At 42.7% G+C, this 18,063-nt stretch overlaps 1 protein-coding gene across 2 annotated transcripts in view; it reads left to right on the forward strand.

The window, feature by feature from the left end:
- Window positions 1-2,748: 2,748 nt before the first annotated feature.
- The window catches only part of LOC143836169 (receptor-type tyrosine-protein phosphatase V-like), an 82,654-nt gene continuing 67,339 nt past the window's right edge, over window positions 2,749-18,063 (forward strand). Inside the window, exon 1 of one of the 2 annotated variants that reach the window (XM_077335100.1) lies at window positions 2,749-2,830. The gene's annotated coding sequence lies outside the window, so the exon portion shown is untranslated. Of the gene's footprint in view, window positions 2,831-5,446; window positions 5,550-18,063 lie in introns of those variants that run through there. The other variant, XM_077335103.1, reaches the window with a different exon arrangement.

Below are 18,063 nucleotides of genomic sequence, written 5' to 3' on the forward strand. Positions count from 1 at the left end.
GAGCGCCTGGCAGGAGACGGCGCTGCGCTGGAGGCACTGCTGGAGCGGCTGGCGGCCGAACATGGCCACCTGCAGGAGGAGCAGCAACAGTGGCAGCGCCCCCCCCCCAGCCAAGCTGCTCACCCTGCTGCAACCCCTGGGAAAGGGTCATTCGACCCCAAAGGGGTCCCAACCCTCAGGCTGAGAACCTCTGGATTCTAAGGTCGGACAGTACTGTAGGAGTCAATGCTCAAAGCCCTGCCTCCCTACAAGTAGCCCGGCGTGTTTCGTGTCACAAAAGCCCTTCTCCTGGATATTTTCAGGCTTATAGAACAAGTCTGTGAGATCCTTCTGACTTTCTTGTACCAGCTTATCACATTCTTCGGGTAGAAAGAGGCAGACAGGCCATTTCTTTGAATCCCAAGAGATTCAGTCTGTCGCCTCTCTGTAACTCTGCCGTTTACTATTCCCATTTGTGACTTCATTCATACATTCAAGCAATGTTTTTAAAAAGTCTCAAGAATGGTATCCATGTGTGTGTGTATGACCCCCAGGAACTGCATGGGTCTGTGGTCAGGTAGGGTTGCCAATAGGGTCGTGTGCTTTGGCTGCCGAAATGGCCGCTCATGCCCAATGCGACCAGCTGGCTGCTTCAGGCATGAATGGCCACTTTGGTGGCCAAAGCGCACAACCCTGATTGCCAACCTCCAGGTGTGGTCTGGCGATCTCCTGGAATTAAAATTGACTTTCCGAAGACAGACCTCAGTTCCCCTGGAGAAAATGGTTGCTTTGGAGGGTGTCTTCTATGGCTTCATATCCCACTAGATCTCTCCCTCCCCCAAACCTCTCCCTCCTCCCCCTCCATCCCCAAATTTGAAGGAATTTTCCAGTTCACATTTGGCGACCCTAAGTAGCGATGTGGGGGATAGCAACACAGGGCAAATCTGTTTCCTGAAGAGCTGCAGACGGTTCTGGGGCCTTATCAACTCCGGTAAGGGCTGTGTTGTTCAAGCTGAAGCCTAGTTCTTTGGTCTCCAATTTGTCCCTTTAACCAAGAGGACTGCATCGGAAGACTCTGACACTTGGCGGGCCAGAAACATTGGACTTTGCCCAACACGGAGTTATCAAGCAATCGCCAATTAGAAGAAGACCTTTTCCCTACCCAAAGGTGTTGCAAAGTGGCTTACCAACACTTTCCCCTTTTTCTCAGCACAAGAGATACTCTGTGAGGCAGGTGAGGCAGAAAGAGCTCTGAGATAATTGCTCTGCAAGAACAGCTCTAAAAGAACTGTGACTAGCCCAAGGTCACCCAGTTGGCAGAATGTGTAGGAGTGGGAAACCAAACCTGATCTCCAGATTAGAGTCCACTGCTCTTAACCACTTAAGGGTTTGCCTTAAAGAAATGTATTAATTGACATTGTCTTGCAAGCTCTGTTCCTAAATTATCCCCATAGAAGTCACACAGGGAGAAATTATACATGCACACCAGTTTTTCTAGATTCTAAGCACTGCCTTTTGCACGTATTACATTCTGTAACCCTGTAGGTTTATCCTTAAGGCTAAATTATATTATGAGGCAAGTGTAGAGATGATTGCTGGGAATAAGTGCATGGAAAGCCTTTGTCCATATGAATGTTTCATTTGGCTGGTGTCACATTTCATATCCATTTCCCTCACATATTGAAATATCTCTGTGTAGCATCTCTGCGTCACTGTTGCATCCACCAGGATACAGGCTGTTGGTTTAAAACACTGAACATTTATGTGCCAGTGCATGCGCTTAAGTGTCTTTTAAATGTGACCACCCAGCTGCATGGAACATCATCCATGAGAGGTGCTGTCTGCACATTTCAATTGGGCCGTACTACAGATAGCACAGAATTGCAGAGCTAAGGAATATTTGTGAAAAAGTGGGAGGAATTAGGAGTGCATTTGTATGTGATCTACCCTAAATTTTGCAGGGACACAGAATCTTAGCCTTGATTTTAAAAAGAGAGAGGTAATTTCTAGCCTCTATGACTGAACAAATAAAATGCAAAGTATGTGAGGAATACCTACAGAGATTTTAGAAGTAAAAAAAGCTGCTGAATATATTTTTACTATTCCATAGCCAGTTTGGTATAGAAATTAAAACAGACTACACAGTGGGAGGTATAGGTAAAGGTATCCCCTGTGCAAGCACCGGGTCATGTCTGACCCTTGGGGTGACGCCCTCTAGCGTTTTCATGGCAGACTCAATACGGGGTGGTTTGCCAGTGCCTTCCCCAGTCATTACCGTTTACCCCCCAGCAAGCTGGGTACTCGTTTTACCGACCTCGGAAGGATGGAAGGCTGAGTCAATCTTGAGCCGGCTGCTGGGATCGAACTCCCAGCCTCATGGGCAGAGCTTTCAGACTGCATGACTGCTGCCTTACCACTCTGTGCCACAAGAGGCCCTACACAGTGGGAGACCCAGGCTTAAATCCCCATTTGTCATCAGGTGGTAGACTGGGGCCAATCATTCTCTCTCAGTTCAACCTACTTCACAGGGTTGCTGTGATGGGAAAGGCAGAACCATGTATGCCACCTTGAGCTCATTAGAGAAAGGGTGGGATAAAATGTACCAAAAATAATTTCTATGAGTAGCAAAAGTAGAATAAATAAGGCAAAATAGTAATTAAAATGTACAAAATAAGAGAATTGCAGATTTGCTCTATTTGCCTAATTTATGCAGGTGGAATCAATTATCTTTCCCCAGAGCATTGCTTGAATTGCTTGGGGTGAGAATTCTCTCTCTCTCTCTCACTCTCTCTCTCTCACACACACACAGAATCATACATCTCCTGAGGGAGGGGCTGACTAAAAAAAGAAGGTAAGAAAGCAATAATCAACAGTTCACCAAACCAGAAGAAATGTCTTCCTTTTGGATTTCTACTGGGTCTAGGGTAACATGGCTCTTCCTCTCATATTGGGTGCCTCTTGTAACTGTTTTTGCTACTGTATTATTAATTTCTGGAGTGGTAGTGAGTGTTTAAATGCATGCTCTTTCACATGCAACATAATTGGTGTGAGAGGTTAATGCTTCCTTTAGACAGAAGAAGTATTTTGAGCTCCTGTTTAATTTTCTCTCCCCTACAGTTAATGCTGGGCTCTGTTCCAGAAACACAATTACTCTCTAAGGGAAATACATTTTTCATGTTAGCCTTAATAATGGGGAGGGAGAAGAGAAAGGGATTGTATTACAAGAATGGAAGCTTCTGTTGCTTCAGTTCAGAGCTGACTCAGATAGCTGATTTATCAATGCATGAGCAAGCTGGGATTTTGATCAAATTTAGGCTGTCATCTGATTTTTAAAAGTGCGTGCATTTTGAACTTGCTGTTTACTTGTTCTCCTGAGTAACATTTTTATTTTACCTTGCCTCCAGAAGGCTCAGGGGACAGCAAATGTTTTCTTGTGTCATCCTCAAAACAATATTATGAGGCAAATTAGGCTGAGAGAAAAAGTGGGACAGCCCAAGGTCTTCCAGTAAGTTTCATGACGGTGGGTGAAGATTTGAACCCAGGCCTTCCCAGACATAATGTAGGATGCTAACCATGTAACCTGGCTGGATTCTTAGCCTTTTAAATGAATAAAATTTGTCTTTCCTCCCTGTCCAGAAGGCACATTTCTCCAATCTGCTCCTTTCCCCAGTTATACTCATATCATGTAGAATGTAGAAACAGGGGCACCTTTGCAGCTAGTTTTATGTAATGACTAGCAAGAAAGCCCATTGCAACTAGAAATGAAATGGGCGTTAGGACCCAGGGGACACCAGCAGGCACAGATCTCTCTCACAGCAAGAGCCATAGGAGGTAATTGGGGCTCCTTTGTAGCAGGAAAGCATGGGTCAGTTTGGGGCTTGTTTGCAGTTTGTCTCTGTCTCTCTCTCTCTCGCGCGCGCAGCAGGAGCCATAGCAGGTAATCAGGGTTAGTTTGCGGTTTGGCAGGGCTCTCTGTGTCTCCCTGTCTCTCTCTCAGGCATCTGAGAGCAAAGTGGCTAGCGTCCATCTCAGACAGCCAGGACACTCTCCACCCCCAGGGCTGTTTCATAAATATTAAGAGGAACAATGGATAAGGATTAGAGTGTTGAGCAAGGGAAGGCAGATGCAAGTTCAAATCTTAGCTCAGCCATTAAGCTTATTGGTTGATTCTGCATCAGTCACTGTCTATCAGCATAACCCACAGATGATGCTCTGATTACCATGAAGGAAGCATTAGCAATCAGACCCCTCCACTCATTGAGGGGCACTTTATGGACAGAAAGCCATAATAGCTTGTCAACTGTTAATTGAAACACAATGACTGACCAAAAATGACACAAAAATAGATGTCAGATCATTAAAGCAAATACACTATCTGGCCCAACAGGACACAAATATGCCAGCCAGAAATGAGTTTCCAGAGACAATAATGGGCATATAGTTTAAAACATGTGGGAAGGAACAGCTGACTCGCTGTTAACCTCCTAACATCCCAGGGAGATGCATAATTTAGGACAATAGATTTCCTAAGAACTTGTGACTAATTTCATCAAATTCCAGTCTCACTTCCCCTGCATGCATTTACCCTCATTTGACAATACTTAACAAATTTCCCAAGCTTGATAGCTTTCCTGTATGATACCTAAAGGGTCATCAAGAACCATTAAAACTCATTGTTCACCTTAGGTAAATCTCATCATGCTTCTCCTGGATCATTGTTTAATTCAGAAACACTCATCAAGTCATTGTTTTCATGGCAAATATGTCAGCATAGCCTCACGTAGCATTTTACCCTAAATATCAAGAGGTATCCTGCCCCAGAGAGTGTGTGTCTGTTCTTAATTGCTATACATACACCCCGAGTTGTGTGTAAACTTCCCTTGCTTTTCCATGGTCATTTTGCTTCTGACTCCTTGGATCTCTTCTTTTCTAGATTGGTAAATATCACCTTCCCCCCAAATATCTTTTCCTCCCTTATTTTTTAGACAGCTCTGTGTACGTGTGTGTGCATGCACATGCTGCCCTACTGGGCTGCCCCTACTCGGCCAGGTTGTTGTGCCGAGGCAGGGGTACACAAGCCAGAAACCAGAGTCCAGTCCCAGAATGTCAGGAATGAGAGAGACATTTCACACAGTAGGCAGGGTGTGGAGCAAGGTCAAGCCAAGCCAGGGTCAGGACCCTGAGAAACAGTCAATGCCAAACCATGGTCAAAAATTGGGGCTGTAGTCAGGAGCCGAAAGCCAAGGGTCTGGAGCTATGAGCGTAGTCAGGCCGAAGTCAAGAACCAGGATGCAATCAGGCAGAACTTCACTGTAATGAAGGAGTTGTCTGGGAAGATAGGCAGGGAATACACACACTGTACCCACAAAGGACCTTGCCTCAAGGCCCTTCTGAAATACAGCCAAGCCAGGTGGGGCAGCTCTCAGCAGAGGGCTTGCAGCTGGTCCTAGTCCTCATCAGAAGAAGCAGGTACAGCTGAGCCCCATTTACCCTGACATTGCCTTCTCTGATGCTGCTGTGTGGGACTTTTGCTGGGGTCTTCGCCTGGGACCGGTGGTGCCGTTCCTCCAGTGAGTCTTCAGGGCTGGCATATGTGGGCACATCAGGCTGGGTGCTGGTCTGGCTGGGTTGCTTATCCTCTGGGGCATTGAGCTGGTCCTGACTGGGCAGATCTCTAGGTGGGGCCTAGAGAGTGCTAGATCCAGACAATGGATTAGGATCAACTGCAGCCTCTGGAGTGCCTTCTAGTGGCTCAGCCAGAGGTGCAGTGGAGGGCATGACAGTGTTGTTATGGATCATGCAGTGTAAAATTTACAAGACCACAACAAAGACAGCTAAGCAGCAAGAGGATTTATTTAGGATACATGTTTGCAAGCATGGAGAGAAAGCTAATTGGTGCATTCTCTGAAGTCTGCATCAGTGCAGCTCATTTTTAAGACCTTGATACGTCATCATGAGGTATCCTGACGCTCATTCCCTCACTGTCCCTTTGACCAATCTGGTCAACGACGAAGGGCGTACAATCTGACCTATCACGGATGGCTATATATCTTATTACAATTTTCTCGCTCTTTGTTTCAAATAATACATTCCTTTATATGGAGGGATGCTACATTAAGGAGCTATCTGCTTTTGACAAACTCAAGGTTTTGAGAGACAAAGAAATAACTATACACATAGTGCCACAATGAACTCAAGATACATTCTGCCTGACCTAAAAATAAACCATAGACAGACTGTGTCTAAAGTGTGTTCCACAAATCTGTATTTGCGTTCTCAATTGTGTTCCACAAATCTATATAATCTATATCAATTCCCCCCTTTTAATTTTTTTAACTCTTTGTGGAACACATTAACATTTTTCTTCTATCATGGTTTCTCCTTCAGTTGAATCTGTGTTAGAGAGTGGTTTGTATTCTTACAGGGCTAATATTTTGGCCTCTGTTTGTCTGGAGATTATTCTACACACACCACCACCACACACATTTGCAGCAAGCCAATAATTTAAAGCCAAGCGATTTTGATAAATTGCTCTGTTAAACTTAATTTGCTTTTATGTTATTAGGTTTAAAACTTTTGCAGTTTAAGTGGCCCATGCATTGAGTTTTGTCTATATTAGACTTTGGATTACTCTTTTCAGGCCTTTAAATTCAATATTCATAAAATCATAGAATCATAAAGTTGGAAGGGGCCATACAGGCCATCTAGTTCAACCCCCTGCTCAACGCAGGATCAGTCCAAATCATCCTAAAGCATCCAAGAAAAGTGTGTATCCAACCTTTGCTTGAAGACTGCCAGTGAGGGGGAGCTCACCACCTCCTTAGGCAGCCTATTCCACTGCTGAACTACTCTAACTGTGAGAATTTCTTTCCTGATATCTAGCCTATATCGTTGTACTTGTAGTTTAAACCCATTACTACGTGTCCTCTCCTCTGCAGCCAACGGAAACAGAATCCTGCCCTCCTCCAAGTGACAACCTTTCAAATACTTATCATGTCAAATACTATCAAATACTATCATGTCCCCTCTCAACCTCCTTTTCTCCAGGCTGAACATTCCCAAGTCCCTCAACCTATCTTCATAAGGCTTGGTCCCTTGGCCCCAGATCATCTGTCCCACCAGAGAGGTGTATCCCAAGAAAGTACAAAATAATTGTTTTTATATACATATCTCTTTGTATGTTTTACCCAACCTTTTGTATCTCCCATGTATTTATCATTGTGTATGTATGTCAATTCTCATGTTAATCAGTGTTCCCCATTGATGAGTTTTGCGTATCTCAAGCCAATACCTTTTGGGACTTGATGTCTGGGTTGTAATATAGTGTTCTATTATTCACTAAAAGGGGAGGTACACTGATAGTGTTATATACAAAAGGATCTGGTTGATTCGCTTGTAATCTTATGGAAAATAGTATCAGATATCCCAAAAAGTACCACCCAGGGTAAAACAAATTTCTAATTTGTTTGCTTTCATTGTGTATATTCCTGTAAACATAAAATCTTACCTTCCACTTCTGGTGAAGATTAGTGTTTAAAGAAAGAAAAACAACCCTTCCCCAATAAGCGTAAATAGCTGGGTCTCTCTTGTAGTTTTTCTAGATTTTCCCAAAATAGAAAGAACAGAAGGTACCCTCCTAAATCAATTATAGCCCATAAAAAATGATAGATAAACAATTTTCAAAAGCTCCTACAAAGATAACATAATAAGTCTCTGGGTCCCAAATAGGATCATCCCCTTGATGGCTCCTCATGAGTTCTGTGTTACTTGACTGAAAGGTAGTTCTGGAGATGGGTGGTTTCTGTTGTTTATAATTCCTGCCATCCCAAGTTTGCACTAGCACGTGCGTTAAAGTTTTTATTAGGCAGCAATTTGTTCTTCAGCCTCAAAAGATATTGCAGCAGCTCGCATACGGTAAAATGGACCCATTGTCTCTGGAATCTATTTTGACACTCATTATCACCAGTCAACAATATTTGGAAAGGAATTTCCACTTCATCATCAGTTTTAATAATCTGGTTTCTCAGGACTTCACCCATACTTGGTTACCTGGTTAAGAAATAAACTGGAAAGTCATAGGGCAAAAGTCAATTTATAATTAACTGTGTCCTAGGTCTTTAAAGAATTCTTGACAAATCCCCTAGTGATTTCCAATTGTTTTTCACGCTCATACACCTAAGCTGACAAGAGCTATGGAAAGCTCGTATCATTTTTCTAAGGGAAATATTACTCATTTTCCCTTTGAGTTATTAACATAGAATCATCAAATCACAGAACAATAAAACCATAGAATCACATAATTGGAAGGGACCTCCTGAGATCCAGTCCAACTCCCTTGTTAGAATGTTTTTGCCACATTTAACTTCAATCCAAACATTTAGCTTCAATCCAAACATCCCCTCACAAAAGATGACTGAGGAATAGTTCGGCCCACTCTGCTTTCTGGGACATGAAGCTATTGACAAAACAAGTCAAGAAATTATTAAAGTTTACATTTTTAACAGAGTTGGTCTTTCAGCAGATTTATTAACACCTAAAACATTTTATACTATTTATCTATTATCTCACCTCTGTTCCAATATAATATATCTAACCAGATCCTAAATTACTGTTTCTTTTTATGTATAGACTTGAAGAACTCAAAGCAGAATAAAACAAAACAAACACATACCTTATAGGTATAATTTTTACCAGCCAGTGTCTAGATCCAAACACCATCCATTTTCTCTCTCCTCCTGTTTTATTAATCTTTCTTTATAATTAGTGAGGTACACTTTATGCCTAATTTAAGGCACTTAAAATCATTTTGTTGCCTTGCATTCTGGTTTCTTTTGGCCTTTTTCGGTCTGGTGCCTGGTGTTGGCCTTTACTCAGATCACGGCCACTTCTTCAAGGTGTTCCATAGCCTGGAATAACTTTTAACAAAATCTTGATACATTAATTCAGCCTCATTTGATGTGAGGGACCCCTTTTGCTATAAGTTTTCATTTGAACTTATTAACCCATGTCCATACTTTGAGTCTACATAAATATTTTTCTTCTTACCTTTTTCTCAGGTGTAAGGCTTATATGAGAGCTTAAACCTCTGCGGTCTGAGCTGATCATGCAGGTGGGAGAGGGCTGATTTCCAGAATGTCATTGCTTGTGACAACATCATAGTCTGTGATCCACTCTCCATTTCTTTAGATCCAGCCTGACCTTGGTGTTCACATCAATCCTATACCATCTTAATCAGGGGTCAGTTCTGTTTCCAAGGAAAACACTGTGGCTGGGTTTAGCCAGTTGTTACAGCAAGATACTTTCATACTCCAACAGTCTTGAATTGATTAATCACTGCCATATGGACAGTAGACATGAAGGGGCTGTTCCAAGATACTTCTGAGCCTCCTCCATCAAGGTAACTACAATGGCCCTTGAATCTTGAGGCCATCCTCTAGCCATGAGGTTTATCTTGACTAGCAGGTCCAGTCTTATCATCAGAACTAGGGTTGCCAGGATTACCAGTCAGATCCTTGGCTCCAGGGAGACCAGGTTCACCTGGGCATCCAGCTTCACCGGGAGATCCTTTGGATCCAGCAGGGCCAAGAGATCCATGTTCACCAGAGGGATCCTTGAGGCCAGCAATGACATCTGAGCCAGGGAAACCACAGCCTCTGGGAACATCATGTTTGCCAGCTGGTCCAGGCAATCCCATCACACCAGCCTGACCTCTTGCACCACGAGGAACAGCAGGTCTAGTGCATCCATCTGCTTGGAAAAGCAAGCAATAGGTTGCGCCTTACCTTTCCATGGGTGAGTCCAGAGTCCTGCAGCATTGCTTTGGTGTTTATAGACAAACAATAAGAAAATCTGGTGGGCCCCGGGTTGGTGCTTGTTATAAATCTTTTGTTTCAGTTTTTTTAAAGGTTTTGATTTCTTCTGGATTCCTCACAAGGTTTTCTTGTGTTTCTGTAACACACTTAACATAAAGCAGTCTGGCCTTTCCTTTAAAAACATAAAATCTCTTTTGTTTCACAATTTTTTTAAAACAAACTTACAGTTGCTTGAATGCTGGAATCACATATTTTGTAGACAAAACCTTTTTCCATGGGTCCTGTTTCTGTAAACAGCTGCTCAAAAATAAATTGAAAATCAACAAATCCTTGGGACAACATGGTCTACCTGTTGTAAATCTTGATACCTGTTCATTAGGTATTTCCATCTGAAAGCAAACAGTTTCTTGAAACAAGATTGTGTAAGAGAGAATGAGAAAAACGCTCTCCTGGGATTTTGGTTTCCAGGCAGGTGGTTTGAAAAATATATGGATCTGACAAATTAATATTACCTTAGCTCTGAGATTCTACACCAGTCTATACATTACCTGTATTTCTTTTATACAATGATCAATATTGGAACATTATAAAATAAGATTAGGAGGCTCTTTCTATCCAAATGTTACGAGCCCAAGCTCCTATATACCTGGTAACAAGCCCAATCCTCTCTTCAAAGACATACAATTCTAACCATTTCCCTTTTCTCTCACTGGCCTTCCTTGTCTTCTTCTTCTCAAACTTTCTTATCTACATACAATAGCCCATCTATCCTTTTCAGAGTTACCCCTTTTAGTAAAAATACATAAGCATGTAATTCATTCAATAAATCTCTTCCAATCAACACCAAAGAACAGTCAGGTATCAGCAAGAACGAACAATTTATTTCATTCTCCCAGAAATCTACACTGTCCAGGGTTACCTCCAACCCTCAATACTAACATCTTGACTCCCACAAACCTCTTTCCATTTTCCCTCTGCCTGTTTTCCATAAACCCTTCAACCAATATCACTCAGTTTATCAAGACCCATCATCATTTTAACAGCATTTAGACATTTTCCCGGTACTTCCAAATTTCCTCTGCCATTTTCCCACAACTTTCTCACAACAGGGTAATGTCCAGTTTAAAATGTCAGAGGAAGATGGAGGCTTATACAAATAAAGTCCCTGTTTTGGGACTAAGCATTTATTTTAAAAGCATTACATTAAAAGACTTCAGTCTAAAAGAGTTCTCATAGGGTGAAAACTTAAAAACCTTTAGATAACAGTTTCATTTGCTCCCATTTATATCGTGCTCAGCTTTCACTTAATCAAAACTTATATTTAAACCCATAAGGACCATAGGTTATTTTAGCCCATGACAGAGCTAATGTGCTTCTAAAAAATGCTGATATTCCCCATTCTCTCCCCCCTCTCTTGGGCAGAACTTTTAACTTTCTCTCTCTCGTTTTTTTTTTCTACCAGAGAAAGGGGGAGGGTTGGGTGACCAAAAAAGAGTTCCTGTGACGTGATAAGCCCCTGGTTGTTATCTCCCGCCCAGGATTATTTTAAAACAATTAAAAAAGAAACTTTCACATTACAAAATTTATCTAAAAACAAGTTGCTTTTGGTTATATCCAACCTAATTTACAATATACAGACACCTTCACTTCTTAGTTGTCAAACATAAACAAACCAAACCTGAACAGACATAGTTCAAAGCAGATGATTCAATTTTAAAACCAAAACAACCCCGAACATTTTACTTTCTAATAAAAAAAGAAATTTCATTGCAAAGACCATTTTTCAATCTCCCGTTCTCTCCCCCTTGTCAGATTTTAAAATGCGTCTCCTAGATACAGAAACCTTGAGATTCCATTCCATCGCTGGACTAAAACAGAGAGGGGGAAAGAAAGCCTATTTTGGCTTCACTGAGCCTAATCATTTTTACTCCATTTACAAAATTAGGGTTTCTCATATCTTATGGAAGCCAACTCTTTGGAGATTTAAGAAACTCCCATAAAACCCACTGACTTATATAGTGGAACCTAACAAAGGGCAAACAAGAACTGTGAGGGGGGGGGGGGGAGAACAATCTTGTCTCCCAGCCGCCCTTCATTTAGCACACACATAAAATTATCTCTTTGCACTCAAAATAAATAAACACATTTAGTTCTTACCAATGGAAATACATATATTATTTATTACATTCAATATAGAGCACACTTGGTCTCTAACCAGAGATTCTCATAAAAGCCAAAAACTTTCTTAATAACATGATGATATGAATAACTTCCAGACTTATCATGTAGAGGCAGAGTTAGAATAAACATTGCTCAATGTTTAACACATCAATACATTATTTCATTTGGTTTCTTGTAATACTACAGGAATCACAAAGGGTGATATTTTAGCAGAAAGAAAACCTATCAATTTTTCCATATTTCAATACAAATATAATTTTTTCTCACTTACCAATTATGGATTTTAAATCCTGTCCAGGGTATACTCTTTTTAGCCTGCCTAGATATTTATGAACCCGAAAAAAACATAAAAGCAACAGAACATACCGATCTCTGATTCTGCCACCCCTCTTTCGCTTTTCTCTCACTTTCTCTTTTAGCCTGCTTTGCTTGGGACAAGTCCGTACTCTGTCTCATGCTTTCCCAGCCAAAACCCTTTCATTTTGTCCCTTCCACACTCCTTTACCAGTACAGTAACTCTTGTACTGTTTATATCATCAACTGTACCTTTAATTTCTCCTTTTCTACATCCCTCCTTCTCATTACCGTTATTTACCAGACTCCTTGATTGCCTTACTCCTCTTTCAATCCAAACTTTCCTAGCCTATTCTATGCCACTATTAACCACCTCTGCCAAAATGTTGAATTTCAGTAATTGTGAAAAAGGAAGGTCCCAAAAGCCAATCTAAATTCTTCTGGGTCCTCCTGAATTTTGGAAGATGCCCCCTCATTCCCCGAATATCAGCAGAAGTAAGGGGCACCTCAACATAGCCAATCTGGTTATTTCCTTGCAGAACCTGGCAGAGAGGGAACTCGGCAGCCACGTTTAATTTCGGGGCAGAAGCCGCCACATCAAAAGCTGGCTGTCCCAAGGCTGCCTGCATTGTTCCATCTCCCCAATATTCAGTTTGATCATAAAGATCCCTAAGCTCTGCCAGCCCAATGATGCATGCAGAGGAAGGGTTACTTCTCCCTGTAGGCTCCAGAGCGGGGAGAAAATCAACTTCCCCTCCCTGGATCCTCTTCCTCATGCACAGGACCATCGGGACGAGGGGGTTGATAGGGAGGGGGAGGAGAACAAATGAGCGGATCCCATGTTTTATTATTCTGCTTGGAGGGAGCAGAGGGTTTGACTATTTTGTTTCTTACTGCCATACAAGAGATGGCCATTTTACATTTTCCACTCTGCATTATTTCACTCCACAGCAGAACAGAAGGGATTCCCTCCCCTGCCTCCAGTGACCCTCCTCCTTCAAACAAATAAACACACAAAAGATAACAAACATACAAAAGATAACAAGAGCCCAAAGGGGGTGCTTATAATTATTTTTCAAAGCATATTCTGGCCACAGTTTCATGGATCCATCTCCTTTAAATTTATTATCCCATATTTCACACACCTGTCCCACTGGACCATCCTTAGGAATTCTTATCTGACTGTTCGCAGAAAGACTGGGACTCTTGCGCAGTCTGACTGCCAGCAGACGGGGCGTCCCCCACAGAAAACCTATTATTAGACGTCTTACTCCCCATTGTACAATGTTTCCTTCCAGAGCCTGTCGTCTGAGTCTTTCGGGACCGCAGTCCCACGGCTGGCAGCCTAATGCTTCTTAGTAGCCAGTCAGACGCCCGTTGAAAAAACCACCCAACAACACCTTTGGTGTATTTCCAGAGCCTGTCATCTGAGTCTTTCGGGACCACAGTCCCACGGCTGGCAGCCTAATGCTTCTTACATGCCAGTCAGATGCCCGTTAAAAATCACACCCAAATATATTATTGGAGCAGTGTTCTTATTTAACCAATCTACTCACCAAGAAATCCTTGCCTGTTGCTGCTGGGTTCTTGACTCACTGGCTGCGAAGCAATGGAACTCATCCAGGGCTAGTCAAAAGAAGACCAGGGCGCCTCCCCGAAATTGAGACCAATAAGTTCTTCAGCCAGAGAGTCAAAATGATCCAAAAGCGGATCCCACTTCTGACACCAAATTGTTATGGATCATGCAGTGTAAAATTTACAAGACCACAACAAAGACAGCTAAGCAGCAAGAGGATTTATTTAGGATACATGTTTGCAAGCATGGAGAGAAAGCTAATTGGTGCATTCTCTGAAGTCTGCATCAGTGCAGCTCATTTTTAAGACCTTGATACGTCATCATGAGGTATCCTGACGCTCATTCCCTCACTGTCCCTTTGACCAATCTGGTCAACGACGAAGGGCGTACAATCTGACCTATCACGGATGGCTATATATCTTATTACAATTTTCTCGCTCTTTGTTTCAAATAATACATTCCTTTATATGGAGGGATGCTACATTAAGGAGCTATCTGCTTTTGACAAACTCAAGGTTTTGAGAGACAAAGAAATAACTATACACATAGTGCCACAATGAACTCAAGATACATTCTGCCTGACCTAAAAATAAACCATAGACAGACTGTGTCTAAAGTGTGTTCCACAAATCTGTATTTGCGTTCTCAATTGTGTTCCACAAATCTATATAATCTATATCAGTGTGTTTCAGTGTGTTTCGTAGGTATGCTGCATCACTTTATTCACCTTAATAAAAGCTTTTCCAGCCAACCCTCTGAATAGTTCATTTTGAGAGTTCACTAAGGGAACAATCCTTATAAATGTTGGTGAAGATCCCAAATTACCCCCTCTCACTTTGTCTCCTTTAAGCTAATTATTATTTCAATTTATTAACTGTGACTCCCAGAACCGGCTCGTGGCAGGTTACAACATCAGTCCATATACTAAGCCCCCCCCCCATAAAACCCCATTAAAATTAATACAAAGGACATAAAATACAAAGGACATGAAACATTATAAATTTCCCCCAACTAATTAGGTGACATCTACTTGGGTAACAGAAGGCAGGATAAAATGTGAGTAATAAAGTAATTAAAATATTTTGTAGGACTGCCAACTGCCTGAAGAGAAAAATATCCTTAGGCTTAATGGGACGTTATTTACATCCGTGGCAGGAAAAGCCTCAGCTGTCCGTTCCTCCATATTAAGGCTCTATTAAATGGACAGAACATTTATCTGCGGGCTTATTGGTTGTTTACTTGGCTCCCAAGGCATGAAAATAATCCCTGAATTCACTGTTTTATGCCAGTATTCAAATAACCCACTAGAGGGAGCAACACCCACAACATTCCCCTGTGTTTCAACTGAAGGATAGTTCCACTTCCAGACTAATGTTTCCAAAACATTGCAAGCAAAGGATTGTTGTTGTTGTCCCATCGCGACCCCATGGACAATGATCCTCCAGGCCTTCCTGTCCACTACCATTCCCCGGAGTTTGCACTGACTGCTTCAGTGACTCCATCCCTGGAGAAGAGCCTAATGCTGGGAGCGATTGAAGGCAAAAGAAGAAGGGGACGACAGAGAATGAGGTGGCTGGATGGAGTCACTGAAGCAGTAGGTGCAAACTTAAATGGACTCCACGGAATGGTAGAGGACAGGAAGGCCTGGAAGATCATTGCCCATGGGATCACGATGGGTCGGACACGACTTCGCAACTAACAACAACAACAACTGCTAGGATTGCCAACAGAGCTGGAGAAAAATATTCCGGCCCTTTAATAAAAGCTTAAGAGGTCTAAATAGACAGGGGGGTTTGCTGGGTCCAGCTTGGGAAATGCCTCTTGGGTGGGTGAAATCTGGGAAGGGGAGGGAGCTCTGCAGGGACATAATTCCATAGAGCCCACCTTCCAGAGCTGCCATTTCCTCCAGGAGAATTGGCCTGTGCAGCCTGGAAATCACTTGTAACTCCAATACCCACCTGGTATTGTTTCTCTGCAGTTCTCTCTGTTTTGTTGTTGCTGATGCAGTTGTTCCCTTTTTGCTCCATCACCTGCTGATTAGCATCCCATTAAACCTCTAGTAAAGGGACAGGGTGTTTTTTTTCTCAAGGCAGATGGCAGTCCTAGCAGGGAACTGAGAGGCTGGGCATGGGGAAAGGAAGCAGGGACTTCTACAGTGGCTTTGGTTTGTCCTCCCCTGCAGACTCCTCTCCGGTTTGCCTCTGATACATTCTTAACATCTTAGTTTTGTTTCGTTTATTTATGGTCCACTGACCAGCAAAATTCTTAATATCTAATTCATCGCTCAGCTTTAATTTCAGCACTTAGCTGGTTTTCAAGCATACCCCACCAGCAGCATCCTTTAATTCAGATGGTATCCAGCTATACATAATAATATTAACCACAAACATTCGGAGACCACAAGGTTAACACCACTGAGTCCTAAAATTTATGTTAAAAGCTATTGGTGGGTTAGATCCATACTGGTAGTTCCTGTGGCACAAGGACCGTGGGATCTAACTTTCTGTGTGGCCTTCTTTTGCCTTACCTGCTTTCCGTTTGGAGGTCATATCCTAGTTGCAGCTGCCCCTTGCAACCAGAAAGGATGAAAAGCAATCAAACAGCAAGCCCTGATAGCGAAATCTTCTAAGGCAGTATATTTGCTGGCCACAAGCTGTAATAGGCAAATAGTATCTTGAGAGTGCACTGAGTTGAAAGACAATGCTGGTCTAGAGGCACTTTGCTCAGATGTCACAAGACCCACACTAGAGTGGGCACCAATGCAACCATGTGCTGCTGGGCCTTCTTATGGCCATACGGTCTGTATTAATACGACAAGCCCTCAAATGCCTGTAACTGCTGCTTCCAATCCCCCATATCATAATGAGATATGTTTCCAGACTAGTCAAGGAAGTGTCCCAGCTATACAAAACTCTGGCTGTCTCCCTTGAAAAATGGCCGAGCCTTACAGTATTTTGAGTTTTCATTGGGAGTTAGGGGATATCAGACACAGTTCCATTCCCACTTTCATGGTGCAGCCTACCTCTGCTTTTATCATATAGATCTTTTGTGAATGATGAGGTATTTGCAGGCGGGGAAGGAGAGTCTACAACAGTGATTCCCAAAGTTTTGGGGGCTTCCAGCCCTTTGGCTCCCAGTCTACATACGAAGGTACGAACACATACCTCTTTCTTGGTGTTAGGTCTACTGAAAATTCAAAACACACTATATTGCCTACACTTCTTTCTTTTTAGTTGTGCAGTGATCATATTTTGGTCTGGAAAAAAATAAGTTCTTTGCAAAAGTCATTTGTAAAAGCCACTTAGAATCCTCATTGGGGATATAAGACGGATAGAGAGACAGAAACAGAGACAGAGACAGAGAAGCAAGCAATGGAGAATCCCATGGTCAGGAGAAAGCAGAAGAAGACTTTGGGGGAAGGGTTGCCAACCCTTGGTTAAGAAATTCCTGCAGATCTAGTGTGAAGCCTGGGAAGGATAGAATCTGAGGAGGGGAAGGAGCTCAGCAGGCTTCCTCAGGAGGTGGTGGGCTCTCCATCTTTGGAAAATTTTAAACAGAGGCTGGATAGCCATCTGAAGGAGAGGCTGATTCTGTGAAGGTTCAAGGGGGTGGCAGGTTACCGTGGATGAGCGATAGGGTTGTGAGTGTCCTGCATAGTGCAGGGGGTTGGACTAGATGACCCAGGAGATCCCTTCCAACTCTATGATTCTGTGATTCTGTTCTATGATTCTAGGAATATGATCCCATTCATCCTTCCTTCTGAAGTTGTTGTTTTCTTCAGGAAGCTAAGCAGGGTTGGCCCTGGTCTGCACTGGGATGGGAAACCACCAAGGAAGTCCAAGTTCACTCCTACTCAAAGTCAATCAATGGCAAACCACCATGGAATGTCTCTTGCTAGGAAAAATCAGCTGCATCAGGAAAAGTCAGACTTCTGCCTCCCTACTGCCCCCAAATTCCTCACCACCTCCCTGGATCCTTCCACCGTCCCCAAGGGATGTACTGCCCACTTTGGGAACCCCTAGTCTACAGCTTGCTCACTGATAAAACCAGTGGGAGGGAGGGCTAGTTCAATGTGTGGCTCAGTTAGTCACTGGAAGATGAATCTTAGGCTTCATGAATCTTAACAATGGACTATCTTTCATTAATTGAGAGCCAGTTTGGTGTGATAGTTATGAGTGGCAGACCCAGTTTGATCCCCCACTCCTCCACATGAAGCCAGCT

The sequence above is a fragment of the Paroedura picta genome, chromosome 4 (assembly GCF_049243985.1).
Source record: "Paroedura picta isolate Pp20150507F chromosome 4, Ppicta_v3.0, whole genome shotgun sequence".
Lineage (NCBI taxonomy): Eukaryota > Metazoa > Chordata > Lepidosauria > Squamata > Gekkonidae > Paroedura > Paroedura picta.